Here is a 14,227-nt window from a genome sequence, read left to right as displayed (position 1 = left end):
AATACAGATACATAGTCAATATTCCTAACTTCAGATACAGAAATGATACAGGCATGCAAATTGGATAATCACATTCAGTAAATTATAGCCTTTCCACTCATCTCTTACAAGACCCATCTTGCATAAAGTACATCTCAGTTCTGTCATATTCATATCAGAAGCATATTTTCATAAAGACTATGGAGTGCAACGTCACAAAAGCGACCAAGGCGGAGCACAGAGGACATGTTCCAGGAGATCCTACAGTTCTCTGACACAGAAAGAAGGGAGTGCAGGGAGCAGATAGAAATGGAAAGGCGGGTCAGAAAAGAAAATCAGGAGATTGTTCAAAAGGCCACTGAGTGGATGATAAAAGTAATGGCGGAGCAAACAGAGATGCCGAAGTCCCTCAACATGCTCCATTCTGAACAGATGCACGCTCGCCTCCTCAGAACTGTGTTCCATACCCTCCCCAAACTCCTCCCACACATTCCTTTCAACTTTCTGGGACTTCTTGGTTCACTCCACAGCTTCCAAAATGATGCTGGATTTATGCACAGCTATGACAGTCTACCCTTCACCGTACCTCCCTTCCCACCAAGCCTTTGTGTGTGGGGGTGTTAATTGGTGTTTAATAAAAACAAAATATCTGGAAGATAACTAATCTTTATTTGTGTACTACAAATTGTGATAGCAGCTAGCAGTAAAACGTATACAGGCAGTTTAGTCATTTTCTTACTGAAAACCTAGTCTACGAACCATTGCATGTGTTTCGTAACTAAACTTGACTTAATGAAGCACAGCAGATTGCTACATAGAAATATACACCACTGGTTCTCATTCTCAAAACGTTGCCTCAGAGCCTCCCTGATTCAGATTTTGTTCTCTTAAATTGTGTCTCTCTAATAGCCCTGGCATCAGGCTGCCCAAAAATCAGCAGCCAGGCGATCTGCTTCTGTGCTCCACCCCTGAGCAAACCTTTCACTCTTAGCTTCACAACTATTATGCGATGTGCAGCAGGCGGCTATGACCACGGGAATATTTTCCTGAGTGAGGTCTAACCTCCCATAAAGGCATCACCAATGCACCTTTAATCTGCCAAACACACACACCATGATCAGTCTGCACCCACTCAGCCTATCGTTGAAGCACTTCTTGCTGCTGTCCGGGTTTTCTGTATAAGGCTTTATGAGCCATGGGAGTAACGGGTATGCTGGGTCTTCCAGGGTCACTATGGGCATTTCAACGTCCCACACTGGACTCTTCTGGTCTGGAAAGAAAGTCCCTGCTTACAGCTTTCTGTACAGGCCAGTGCTCCTGAAGGTGCATGCTTCATGCACTTTCCTGGACCACCCTGCGCTAATGTCAGTGAGACGCCTGCAAAACCATGAAGAATTAGCCCTTTCTATTGACATAGTCAGTGGCAATGTGGTCCAGTGCCAAAATTGGGATATGCGTGCCATCTATCATCCCTCCGCAGTTAGGGAAACCCATTTCCGCAAAGCCATCCACAGTGCCAAGAGTCATGGTCCTTCGTAGCAGGATGCAATTAATGGCCCTGCACACTTGTGCTAACGCAGCTCCAGTGGTCAACTGCCCGACTCCAAACTGATTCATGACTAACTGGTAGCAGTCGGGAGTCGCCAGCTTCCTAAATGCAATCGCCACATGCTTCTCCACCAAAAGGGAAGCTCTCATTTTGATGTCCTTGCGTTGCAGTGCTGGGGCGAGCACCGCACAAAGTTCCAGAAAGGTGGCTTTCCGCACCCGAAAGTTCTGCAGCCGCTGCTCTTCATCCCAGACCTGCAGAACGATGCAATCGCATCACTCGGGGCTTGTTTCCCTAGCCCAAAAGTGATGGTCCACCATGTGCAACTGCACCATGAATACCAAAAGTATCTGGCGTTGTTTCTATCCATGGCCCGGAGCAGGTCAGGCAGCTCTGACTCATGCTCAGATAGGAACCTCATGATTAAGTACACTACAATCTGCGATGTGCTAATGATAGTTAACAGAGTAGTGTGGGATCCACCCTTTCACACAGAGATGGTGGGCGCACAGTAAACAGGGACCACTGTAAAATACCGCAAAACACACTCAGAAGAGCACAGAATGCTGGGACGGAAAACAATGCATCATGGGACATTGAGTCCACACCCATGATGCGCTGCAATCCACTTTGCCAACCCACAAGTCATAACAGCATAAGGTGGTGAGTAGCACTGTGGGATAGCTACCCACAGTGCACTGCTCTTACTGTGAATGCTAGAGCACCAAGTGTGGATGCATTCTGCCGAAAGAGGGAGCGCAATACGCAATAGTGATGTTATTATAGCGCTTTTTGGTCGTCGACATAACTTTTGTCGTCATAATACTGTAGTGTAGACAAGGCCTGAGCTTTTGGGGGCAGAGAGCTACATTTATAATATGTCTGTGCAGCACCTGGCACAACAGGGACCTGATCTCTGGCACTGTGTGCACAGCGAGTGGCACGATGGGGCCCTAATCTCGGTCACTGCTTTAGAGGAAAGTGAAAAAGATCCCAAGCAGGACAATAATGGAATAAACCTTCCTTAGGAGAGATTTCATCCCATAGCCCTCCAGCTGAGTTTAGTTCATACTCTGAAGCAGCAAGGTCTATAATCCTTCTCAACTTGCAAGAGATGCTTATTTTTAAGATCTTTATTAGGGTAACTCTAAATGTTCCAAAGAAATATTCCGTCTTTGTCTCAGTGCTATCTAGCACCAGTGTGTTCCACAGGACACCTGCGTGACAAGATTTCCTTTTACCCATTGAACATCCCTTTGTCCTCAGATTAGGAGACAGGGTGAACAGAATGTCCCCCACTACCTTCTCACTTCTGGCCATTGTTTCACGTACCCAATTGTCTCCTGAAAAAATTTTCAGGAAAAAAGTATTTGGAAGCGTTTGCTTCTTTGCCGTCTTATTACTGTTTTCAACAGCTCTTTGCAGAATGCCATAGTGTGTTATGCAGGTATTATTAGGTGACACTACTACGTAGTCCTGCACGGTTTTTTTTTGCTTAAGGTGAAAACACTGTTCAACTGCATGGTTGTTAAATTTATGATGTACCTTCTTTTTCAGAGGAGTGGGCTGAGGGGGGAATGAGGGAGGGAGAGGCCGTGCAAGCAGCAGGAGAGTTTGTGTAAGGTCTGAGGTCTTTTTCTGCAGCCATATTAGGAGAGCAGCAGCCATGAGCCAAGAAACAGGAAATCACATCTGCACATTCCATCTAAATTATTACATTGTTTCAATGTAATATCAGGCTGTTAAGAAGACTCCTGTCCTAATAGCACCCACCATCACCAGCTAAAGAAACAGCTCTTACAACAGTTAAAGAAAACTTGGTTTGATAGCATTCTGTCTGGTAAGGAATCACTTATCAACAGTTGTGGGTGTGAAATCTCTACTTCGTTTTACCTTTACGGTCCCTACTTCGCTATTGTTTATCTGTATGGTTTCTGTCTGTTCTTTGATCGTTTCTCTCTGTTGCATAATTAATTTTATATTTATACCAACTAAGGTATGACTGGGTAAAGAATTGTTTCCCCAATATGTTAAGGCTGGCCAAAGACTTATTTTGTAGTACTTTACTTTAAAATGAATGGTAAAGGTACAGCTAAGCAGGACTCAAGTTTCACTATATAAACTGGGGTCCAAAAGGAAGTTCTTTGGAACCAGATCCAGAACACAGTCCCAAGATCAGAGCTGCCAGACCTCAACACCCCCAGAAGCTGGAGTCCCCAGACAACCTGATCCTGAGTGGCCAGCAGGAAAAGTTCATCTGCCTTATTGGGAGTGGTGAGCATTGTATGCTTAGTGTGAGCATTCCAATTTGGTGATTGTTAATAAATAGAGATTAAGGATATTACTGTGTAAGGTTCTTTCAATAGTTTAAAAACAAAACAAAACAAAAAAAACCAACCACAAACATGCAGAGTGTAAAGTTACACCCTGAGCCCTAGGAACTGGGTAAGGGTGGGTGCCCTAGAGCATGTGGATAACATTTTCTCCATGCCTTGAGGCAGAGTTGCTGCCATCGGTGTTTGCTACCACTGCTGTGCCAGGACTGAGGTACATAATGAAAGTAAACAAGTTAAACTAAAATTAGCCACAGGCTCCATAGACCTGAGTTCTCCAACAGGAAGCCAACCTGAAAGGCGCTGACGAGGGTTGTCCATTAATCTCTGTTAACTTATATGATTAACTCCAAAAAATTAATTTAAATTTAAAAATTGCAATTAAATGCGCTGTTAAACAATAGAATCCCAATTGAAATTTATAAAATATTTTCAAATATATTGACTTCAATTACAACACAGAATACAAATTGTTATTTTTATTACAAATATTTGCAGTGTAAAAATGATAAACAAAATAAATAGTATTTTTCAATTCACCTCGTACAAGTACTGTAGTGCAATCTTTATTGTGAAAGTACAACTTACAAATGTAGCATATCTGGCACATAAATACCTTGCAATGCCAGCTACAAAAGTGCCATGTGAACGTCTGTTCTCACTTTCAGGTGAGATTGTAAATAAGAAGCGGGCAGCATTATTTCCCGTAAATGTAAACAAACTTGCTTGTCTTAGCGGTTGGCTGAGCAAGAAGTAGGACTGAGTGGATTTTACGCTCTAACATTATTTTGTTTTTGAGTGCAGTCATGTAACAACAACAATCTACATTTGTAAGTTGCGCTTTCACAATAAAGATTGCACTATAGGACTTGTATGAGGTGAATTGAAAAATACTATTTCTTTTGTTTTTTTTACACTGCAAATATTTTTAATAAAAAATAAAATATCAAGTGAGCACTGTCCATTTTGTATTCTGTGTTGTAATTGAAATCAATATATTTGAAAATGTAGAAAACATCCAAAATATTTAAATGGTATTCTATTATTAAAAGTGCGATTAATTTTTTTAAATCGCTTGACAGCCCTAGTACTGACATTTGCCACCACTTGGCCACTCGGTGGCACATGGCAGCCAAGGCTTCAAGGGAACCCAGACATTCACAGCTGTGAACAAAAGAGGGAAAATCAGTCCTTACCCAGGGAAACGAGGGCCTGGTAATTCCTCAGCATCTGGTCCCGGTACAGCTGCTTCTCTGGCTGGGATAGGAGCTCCCACTCCTCCCGGGTGAAATACAGAGCGACGTCCTCAAACGCCACCTGGAGCTGCTGGCACAAGTGTTACACACTCAGCACCTTCCGCTCCTGCCCCCAGCCCAGAGTCTCAGCAGGGGACGCGGTTTCTAGGGGAGCGACTCCCAGGGAACCCCCCACCCAGCACCTGTGGCCCAGGGAGACTCCCCCCCCCCCCAGGGACCCGGGGCCCTGCTGAGGGGACAGGAATCAGACTTGGCTCCCCACGGGGCTCTGGGCGGGGTGCTGGGAAGGGCCCGAACCCCAGGGCAGGGAACAGGCTCCTCCCCCCACCCCGAGTCCCCGCCTCCGCCCCAGGCCTGTGCTCAGCCCCGCTCCCGCCCCGGCTCAGGTGCCTCATGGCTCCTTTGTCAGGCCAGGGCCCACAGGGTAAAGGGGTCGTGCCTGGCTCCGCATGTCCACCTGGCCAGGGCCCTCCCCTTCCTAGTCCCCAGGGATGCTCCTGGCTTTCCCTGGCTGCACTGGTGCAAAATGGGACCGTGGGCACTGCCAGGCCACGCTGCTCCCTGCCTAAGGGCAACGCTTGGCCTGGGGCAGCGCCACCCTCCCCAGGAGCTGCTGCAGCCCCCAGGCCCGGGGTCACTAGCACAGGAAGGAGTTGGGTCCCGGCCCCCCTCGGCCCCCAGCCGGGACCAGCCAGTGCCCGGGGGAGTCACTGCCCCCAGCCAGCATCCTACCTGCGCCGGCCCCGCTGCAGCCATCACCATGCTCCGGGGCTATTGGGGTCTGGGGCAAGGCGGGGTCCTGGGTAGCAGGGACCGGGCGTGTCCCTTCGGACAGACGATCTGGAGGGAGGAGAGAAGGGGCCTAGTCAGTGCCCAGGGAATCCCCCGAGGCGAGCGGGGCCCCGTTATTCTGGGCCGGGGCAGGTGTGACAGTCCCAGTAACATCCCAGGGAGGGGGCGGGATTACCCCCCCCCGGGTGTCACTGCCCTACTACGGGGGTGGAAATAAAGCCCCGGGTTAGCTCAGCCGCAGAGCCCCCGCTGCATTGGCGCTGGCTGGGGGGGGGTCTCTCCAGACCCCCCCGATTCCGACCCCCCCCCCCAGCGGCCGCTTTCTCCGGGCAGCGATTTCCTGCCCCCGCGGCTGTTTCCCTCCCCCGCTCACCGACCGATCCCCGGGCTGCAGCGGGGACCCGCCCTGTGCACGGGCCGGGCTGGGGACCCAGGTGTCCGGCCTGGCACGGGAAGGCTCCTCGGCCCCGCCTGCTCCGGGGCGGATTTAGCGCCCCAGCCTTTAACCCTTCCCGCGCCGCGCCGCGCAGAGCGGGCCGCAGAGTCCCGGCTGGGCTGGAGGCGGGAGCCGCCCCGCCCCCTTCTCCAAGAGGCAGGGGCCGGGCGGGGGCTCCCTGGGGCTGGAAGCGGGGCCAGGCGGGGCAACAGTGGGCCTGGGAACCCAGGCGTCCGGGCGCTGGGACACGTGGGGCAGGCACAATCCCCGCCCCGAGCCAGCCCGGAAGCGAGCGGAGGCTGGAGCAGGGCCGGGCAGCCACCGGCTCCCACTTGTGCCTGGCCAGGGCCTCGGCGAAAACAAGTCTAAGCAGAGTTACAGTGATACAAATTGCTGCATTGTGCAAGTGTCAGTTCCGTTCCGAATGTCCTGGCCTGGAGCCAGAGCAAAGCTTGTGTGTGTGTACACACACACACACACACACCCCGAAATATAATATTCAGAAAGCTCTTCTAATTTCTCTGGAATTTAACCAGTATTATATAGGGTGACCGTATTTCCCTAAACTGAAAATGGGACTCCGCACCCGGGTAAGCGGCGACGCCAGTAGGGTGACCAGATGTCCTGATTTTATAGGGACAGTCCTGATATTTGGGTCTTTTTCTTATATAGGCTCCTGTTACCCCCCATCCTGATTTTTCACATTTGCTGTCTGGTCACCCTAGATGCCAGGCAGCCTGGTGGCAGTGCTATCTGATAAGAAGCTCACCAACGCAGAGCTGTTAGACAGGGGTGAGAAAGGCCCATGAGAAATCGGGCTTTTCCCATCAGAAAAAGCTCATGCGCAGTGATGTGGGGTGCAGGGGTCACCGTTAGCGTGGTGATGTACGAGAAGGGGGGTTGGGGCAGTTTAAAATTCAGGGTCCAGTATACCCTAAAACAGCGTTTATCCTCTTGTGTGATGATCATTACTTTGGGGTCTTGGATGTGAAGAATATGTAGGGGTAAGATATTTCTGTGACCTTTGCTACATGACCTGTAACCCTAATAGCCAGGTTTGCCACCAGAGCTGCAGGCTCTGCCTGAGCACAGAGTGTGTTACCCGCCGCAAATTCTCTGTTACTCACACGCTCTGGGGGCACCCACCCTTACCTGTTCCTAGGGCTAAAAGCGTAACCCTCTTCATTTAGGCACCCCCTTTACCCGTTCCTGGGGCTCAGGCGTAACCTTACACTCTACAGGTTTGCGGGATCTTTTACCAGTGAAGAGCCTTACACAGTAATATCCTTATCCTCTATTTATTAATAATCACCAAAACCAGAATGCTCACGCTCACCATACAATGCTCACCACTCCCAATAAGGCAGACCAACTTTTCCTGCTGGCCACTCAGGATCAGGTTCATACAGTGGAAAATACAGTAGGAAGATATATATATACACAGAGAACATGAAAAAATGGGTGTTGCCATACCCGCTATAATGAGAGTGATCAGTTAAGGTGAGCTATTATCAGCAGGAGAAAAACAAAAACAAAACCTTTTGTAGTGATAATCAGGATGGCCCATTTCCAACAGTTGACAGGAAGGTGTGAGTAACAGTACGGGGAAAATAAACATGGGGAAATAGTTTTACTTTGTGTAATGACCCATCCACTCCCAGTCTTTATTCAAGCCTAATTTAATGGCATCAAGTTTGCAAATTAATTCCAATTCAGCAGTTTCTCATTGGAGTCTGTTTTTGAAGTTTTGAATGAAGTGTTCTCCAACTGGTTTTTGAATGTTATAATTCTTGACGTCTGATTTGTGTCCATTTATTCTTTTACGCAGAGACTGTCATTCACAAAGTAAAACGATTTCCCCATGTTTATTTCCTCCCCCTACTGTTACTCACACCTTGTCAACTGTTGGAAATGGGCCATCCTGACTATCACTACAATATGTTTTTTTTTTCTCCTGCTGATAATAGCTCACCTTAACTGATCACTCTTGTTATAGTGGGTATGGCAACCAGCGGCGGCTCCAGGCACCTGCGTTCCAAGCATGTGCCTGGGGCAGCAAGACACCGGGGTGCCCTGCCGGTCCCTGCGAGGGCGGCAGTCAGGCAGCCTTCGGCAGCTTGCCTACGGGAGGTCTGCCGGTCACGCGGATTCGGTGGCAATTCGGCAGCAGGTACGCCAAAGCCACGGGACTGGGGACCTCCTGCAGGCGTGCCGCCGAAGGCAGCCTGCCTGCCGTGCTTGGGGCAGCAAAAAAGCTAGAGACGCCCCTGATGGCAACACCCATTTTTTAAAACAAGAGGCTTCAAACTTGCTTAAAACTGTAAATATATCAATAAAACATTGTGTTCAAGTGATACTCTCTATATATTATGGCTAGGGAAACTAAAGTTCAGCGTTTCATTTTAATCACCGAAAAATGTGGATTTTTATGTTTTTTTATGAGAAATTTTGTGGGTTTTTTTATCACGGAAAACTAGGATCCCTGATGATGTTGAAGACTGTGATGACCTAAACCCGGGGTTCTCAACACGCGGGCCGCATGCGGCCAAATTAGCACACAGCTGCAGCGCAACTGTGCGATAAAAAAAATTCAAAATTTGTTGCTCTGGTCTTGCAGGGAGCAGGGCTGGCTGAGGGGGAGACAGTGTCTTGCAGCCTGCACCAGCGCTCCTGCCAGCAGGGGACTGGTGAGTGCCACACTGGGGTAGGGGCTGGGAGAGTGAGTTTGTTGGTAAGTTTTCGGGGGCGGGCTCTGGGAACGAGGGATTTGCCCCAGGTTTTAGGTAGGCCTCCACTCCTGACCCTCTTCTTGGGTCCTGGCTGCCAGCTCCACCGGCTGCTATGCTCCTGGCTGGCGCAGGGATCCCAGCTGCTGCCTGGCCCTGTGTGGCGGGGTCTGGGTCCCCACTGCTCTCCAGCTCCACTCCTGGCCCCACTCTGGGCAGGGGCGCTGGGCATAAGGGACTGTGAGTGGTTTCAGGCTGGGGGCACATTGTGGTTCTCAACCTGCGGCTCATAATGATAAACAGGTTGAGTACCACTGATCTAGACAGACGTCTGTGTTTCATGGTCAACAACTCAACATCAGTGCAACCAAGGCATCAGAAAAGTAAATTGTGTATGTTGTGTGCAGGGGACCCCTGACCAGATCCCTAGTTACATTTTTGCAAAGCAAGATCTGCTGGCAGTTTACGGGTGTGGAATGTGTTGCAGCCTTTGCCAGGACCTTTCTGGCTAAGCTCTTTTGGAACCGCATCGTCTAGCTCCCTGCGGCAAAGGGGATGACAGACACATTATCCTGAGACAGATCTTGAAGGAGAAGATGGATGTAGAGCTGGTCGCGCAATAAGGCAAAGTCCTGGTTGTGAAGGTGACGGCCTTGGACATTTGTTTTATTGATTCTTCCTATTCTTACCTATGAAGCTCAGCCAGCTAACACAGGCCCTGGGCTTGGCCTGGGACAAAGGGTATTTTCCTCATTCCTCACTAACACTTTCAAAATGAAGACTAGGTCGGGGCTATGGCAGACTACGGTGCTGATTGCATGATGCCCGACAGTTTCTCTGAGAGGGAAGGTGTAGATTCACACAGAGTCCACGTCAAGGTGAACCTGGCTAAAAGGCAAATTGCAGAATTGTTTCTGAACTGGCTGTGGGGGAAGTTCGGACAGAGATCAAACCTGCCCAATACCATGCTCCTGAGAGACACAGACCAGCTCCAGGAGTACCTGTTTTCCCCAATATATAACGTTCATTCCTGTGAGTTTATCAAGAATGAAACAGCCTGTCTGGGCTGAAAGTACATGGTCCCTTCTGGCCCTGCGTTTCTATGATTTCCACTGAAACTTTCCAGAACATTCAGCCTGAGGCAGGCACCCGGCATGAAGCATTTCAGCCCGAACGGCTCAAGTCTGAAAAAGCCATAAGTAATTGAAGACAGGGTCTTACAGTGAATGCACCAGGCAACTTTAACTAGGCACCATTCTACCTAGGATGTGTCCCTCTTGTTTACAGCTGGCCAGCAGCAGTAACACCTCCGGGCTGATGTGTGGAGGAGATACGTGGCTGCCTGAGGAGCTGTCTCCCCACCCTCCACACTGGACCTGGGCAGACTTCTCCCCCCCAGCCCCGCAGTGGAAGAGCAGAGTGGGGGCTATGACACATGGACCCCTGCACGGGTCAAATCCCAAATGTGCAGCCCTATATTGTACCTTCCTGTCACAGCCTGAGGGCTCTGGTTCCTACTCCTTGGCAGTGTGATGGTGGTGGCAGGTTAGAGGGAGACAGGGGAACCTGTTTCAGTCACTGGCAGTTTTAGCTCTTGCCTGAACAGCTCCTAGGAGCTGAAATGCCCCGATTTGGAAGAGCGACACTGGGCCTGAGAGCTCAACCCCTGCTCCTAGCCATGGCCAGCCTGACCCACCCCCAGGGGCAGCCAGAGCTGGGAGCAGCCCAGCCAGAGCATCCCCGCAGCTGATGGCAGGAAGCAGCCATTAACCCCCTCCTAGCCTTTAGCAAGGAACAGCCAGCATTGGGCCCAACAACACGGCCACAGCTCCCCAGCCCAGGACAAGGAGCACAGGGGCAGAGCCTCAAGAACCCACGAAATATCCCCAAACACCAGCCTCCGGGGAAGTCAGAGCCAGCTGGGAGCAGTGCCAAGATCCAGAGCTGTCTAAGGCCAGAAGGGACCATTATGATCATCTAGGCGGTTCTCCTAGCTCCCCCAGTGTTTGCTCTATGGTGCATCCTCATCAGGCTTAAGCTCCGGTGATCTCTCCTTCATGCAAATAAAGCTGTGTATATTCAAATATGCAAATTGAAGCATTAAGTCACTTGTGCACAGTCTCCCGCTTTCTGAGCATTCCGCTGGTTAGACTGGCAGTGTCACAGACTCTCATGATTTGTTTGTGAGTTTCATGAAGTTTGGTGTTTTTTCTTAAAGCCCCAGCTCCCGGAGTCAGGGGATTATGTGAGAATTTCAGCTGTCATTTAAAAAAGAAGACCATCCCTAGCCCTCATGGTTGAGAAGAAGAGTCAGAAAATGTAATCCTCCACAAAGGCTCAAACCGTGGACGGGAAGTAAAGAGATTGCCAAATTTATTATATTTTTTAAATCTCATGGTTTTTTAAGCCAATCTCATGATCTCTTGGCGGCCTAACACATGATTTTTGTTTGTTGAATTTGGGGCTGGCAATACAAGAATTTGGTGGCAGCATGAATGTGGAGATATTGAATCTGGGAGTGGTGACACTGTGCAGCGTTTGGTGGCTGTGAATTTGGATTTGGTGGCACCATGAATTTGGCAATACAGTACATTGGACACTGTGACTCTGGGGTTTCTACAGTGTTTAAATTGTGATGAAAGAGGTGCCGGGGCTTGAGCAATTTTTTTTTACTTTCATAACTGACGAGGAGAGGCTGGCGGTGCCGTGGCTATGAACTGCCAAGCCTGGAAGTGCCGGGCCTCAGCCCTGGCAAGCCCTAGCACAAATTAAGCACTGGGTTTCTACTTTCATAGATTTTAAGTCCAGAAGGGACCATTAGGTCATAGTCTAACCTGCATAATACAAGTCAGACAATCTCATCTAGTTATAGGCTGGTGTTATGGGGTGGGAGGACCTCATCCTTCAAGCTCCCTTCTGTCTCTAGGCCGTGAGACCTAAGGGATGAAGTCCATTGAGTTGCCATGATCCACGGGGTTCTAAGGCCCAATGGGTGGAGTCTATGTAATCGCCCTGATCCACAAGGCAGTAGGGTCACATGACTTATGTGGGGGGGGGGGGGGAGCCTTTCTCTGCAGGGGAGTGAGGCCTAGCAGCTAGAGTCCATAGAGATACCCTGGGTTTGCAAGACAGGAAGGTCTAGCAGCTGGAGTCAATAGAGTTGCCCTCCAGGGTGGGGCTGTATGGCCTAGTCAGGGCCGGCTCCAGGCACCCGCGCAGCAAGCAGGTGCCTGGGGCAGCCAAGGAGAAGGGGCGGCACGTCGAGTTCTTCGGTGGCAATTCGGCGGCGGGTCTCTCAGTCCCTCTCTGAGGGAATGACCTGCCGCCGAATTGCCGCCTAAGAATGAAGCGGCGGTGGTAGAGCTGCCGCTGATTGCGACTTTTTTTTCCCGCTTGGGCGGCAAAAACACTGGGGCTGGCCCTGTGCCTAGTGTCCAGTTGGGGTGTGTGGGCTGCCACCTAGGGTGTGGTGGCGGCCAGGTAGGGGGACCTGGGCCCTCCCTGCTCCATCGGGTCCCAGCCTAGGGCCCTGTCAGGGTATGTCTACACTTACTGTGGATCAACGCTGCGGCGATCGAGCCACCGGGGGTTGATTTAGCGGGTCTACCCGCTAAATTGACCGCAGACGGCTCTCCTGTCAACTTCGGTACTCCACCAGCATGAGAAGCATAAGGTAAGTCGACTCCAGCTGCATTATTCACGTAGCGGGAGTTGCGTAACTTAGGTTGACTTAACCCTGTACTGTAGATCTGCCCTTAGTGTCGAGTGTGTCCGCCACTGGGTCAACAGGGATCCGTCTGCAACGTGCTGACCATCATCTGGACAATGGCTAGTCCCCCACACCTTGGGCTACTTCCTGCCGTGTTACTCCTGGTGGCGGTCTGCATGTCTTCGGGGTCTCCAGGTTCCTCAGCTGGTGCAACTCCCTGTAGCTCAGACCTCCCTGGGGCATCCACAGGTAGCTGGGCATCTGCTAGGGTCTCAGCGCCTCTGACTTCCGCAGTCCAGGGTTCCCGTGGTTCCTGGGCTGGAGCTGGCAAGGAACATCCTTCCTCTCCGGTGGTGAGCTGCTCCCTCTTAAGCTGGTGCTCATAGGCTCCGGCTCCATGGGTGCTGCGGGTCTGGAGCACCCACGGGGAAAAATTAGTGGGTGCTCTGCACCCACCGGCAGCCAAGCTCCCCGCGCCCCCACCTGCTCCTTCCCCGAGTGCGCCGCGTCCCTGCTCCTCCCCCTCACAGCGATTCCCGCCCGCCGCCTAACAGCTGTTTGGCGGCACTTAGGACTTTCCGGGAGGGAAGGGGAGGAGTGGGGACGCAGTGCGCTCCAGGGAGGAGGTGGTAAAGAGGCAGGGCAGGGGCGGGGACTTGGGGGAAGGGGGTGGAAATGGGTTGGGGCAGGGGTGGGACTGGGGGAGTTAGCGCCCACGGGGCAGAGGGGAAGTTGGCACCTATGCTGGGGCTACACCCGAAGCAAGCCCAGTAGGGATGTGGGGGCGTGGGTTCCTCTGCCCACATCTAAGAGTTAACCCTTCCCTGTCCAGTGCCGGGTGAGTTCACCCCGTCACAGGTGGCCACACATCCTGTTTTGGCGGGGACAGTCCCTTTTTAAGCCCTTTCCTGGCCGACCCCACTTTTTTGGCAAAAGTTGATCAGCTGGCAAGAGCAAATGGGACAAATGCCCAGTTTTGTCAAAAAGTGGGGTGCAGAGGAATGAGTGTGTGGGGGAGTGGTCATACCAGCCCCACACGGGGGAGGGGGTAGCTGGACATGGAGGGGGGACAGGCAGGGCTCAGGCAAGCAGCGAGGCCCCATGGGAGAGTGGGGGCTAGAGTGACTAGATGACCCGATTTTATAGGGACAGTCCTTTTTGGGGGGGTCTTTTTCTTAGACAGGCTCCTATTACTCCCTACCCACTGTCCCAATTTTTCACAGTTACTGTCTGGTCACCCTCAGGGGGGGGCTCAGGCCACTCAAGTATGGGGCAGAGGGGGGGCTCGGGCTAGTCCCCGCCGGCGTGTCCCATTTTCCCTTTGACCCTATCTAGCCCCCCCACCCCGTGCTGAGCCGAGATTTGAAGCCCTGCCCCCCCCCCCAGCCCAGCCCGTCCCCGCCCCGGCGGACAGACCCGCCCCCGGTCTCTGTCCGCGAGTGACGAG

Source organism: Mauremys reevesii, linkage group 4 (genome assembly GCF_016161935.1).
Source record: "Mauremys reevesii isolate NIE-2019 linkage group 4, ASM1616193v1, whole genome shotgun sequence".
NCBI classification, from domain to species: Eukaryota; Metazoa; Chordata; order Testudines; family Geoemydidae; genus Mauremys; species Mauremys reevesii.
Note: the sequence above shows the minus strand (reverse complement) of the source record.